This window comes from Octopus bimaculoides, chromosome 25 (assembly GCF_001194135.2).
Source record: "Octopus bimaculoides isolate UCB-OBI-ISO-001 chromosome 25, ASM119413v2, whole genome shotgun sequence".
NCBI lineage: Eukaryota > Metazoa > Mollusca > Cephalopoda > Octopoda > Octopodidae > Octopus > Octopus bimaculoides.
This window is the reverse complement of record NC_069005.1, coordinates 8,149,770-8,150,973: the sequence shown is the minus strand read 5'-3', so window position 1 is coordinate 8,150,973 and position 1,204 is coordinate 8,149,770. Positions and strand designations below refer to the sequence as shown.

At 30.6% G+C, this 1,204-nt stretch overlaps 1 protein-coding gene across 2 annotated transcripts in view; it reads right to left on the bottom strand.

Moving 5' to 3' along the window:
* The window catches only part of LOC106876357 (pyruvate carboxylase, mitochondrial), an 87,008-nt gene that overhangs the window by 70,346 nt on the left and 15,458 nt on the right, over positions 1-1,204 (bottom strand). The window contains exon 1 of one of the 2 annotated variants that reach the window (XM_014924858.2): positions 597-848. The exons of the other annotated variant lie outside the window; for it this stretch is intronic. The gene's annotated coding sequence lies outside the window, so the exon portion shown is untranslated. Of the gene's footprint in view, positions 1-596; positions 849-1,204 lie in introns of those variants that run through there. 2 annotated transcript variants of the gene reach the window in all.

Here is a 1,204-nt window from a genome sequence, read left to right as displayed (position 1 = left end):
ATATATATATATATATATATATATATATATATATATATATATATATATATATATATAACTATAAAAATTATGCGTATATTCATATGCACACCCAATGACAAATATATACAAGAGTATATTGAAATATGATATTTATCAATAATGCTTAATATATAACATGTATAGGCCTATATAAATATATATATAATACACATACAAAGACGAGCTGAGGAGGAGGTTTGTAGGATCCCGTTGATCGACCTGGTCGTATGAGCATAACAAATATCCCTAAAGTGATACTCTACGGTCTTATACAAAAACACGTGAGACAATATTAATCTCCAAGATATATATATATATATATATACAAAAATAAATTGGATGTTCACGGCTGGCACACCTTTCACTACATGCCTGATGAGTCGAGCTGACCTAGGGCTAAGCAACAATTCATGCATTTTTATATAAGTGAGAGTAAATGAATGAATGGATGGATGAATAAAAGAAATATATGTACGGTACGTGTATGCTGGTAGATTACGAGTATATGTCAGTAAGCATACAAAACGATATCATATACATAATGAAAGAGGGTGTAAATAAGAACATATATTTACCAACTCCGAAGAATTATATTTAAAAAAAACCTTCAATTCTACAGCAATGACAATTATCTTCTTTGCGCGGTAACAATCCACGTCGAAGGTTTATTATGCACTTACTCTTACTTCTACTCCCTCTCCTTGTGAATGTTGATGTTTGTTGTTATTGTTGTGGTTGTTGTTGTTGTTGGTTATTTCATGCTGTGTTAGTGTTACAACTGTAGCTGCAGATTTTCCGACCTCTATTTCTGTCTGCTAAATATCAATTCGGTACTTATGTATGTGTGCGTGGGTGTGTTTGTGTGTGTATGTATATGTCATATATACATACATATTATTTGATGTACACTCCATACTGTGTACATTAAAGAATATTTGTCTCTCACCGGATAAAGTATCTTAACGGAAAAGTAAACTATACACGCACACACGCACATATACACATATATATATATGATGGGCGACCATATGATGAATGCCCTCACACCCACGCACACACGCATATATGCCTGTGTGTGTACGTATATGTATGTATAAATGTGCTTGTGTGTGTGTATATATATATATATATATATATATATATATATATATATATATATATATATATATATATATATATATAT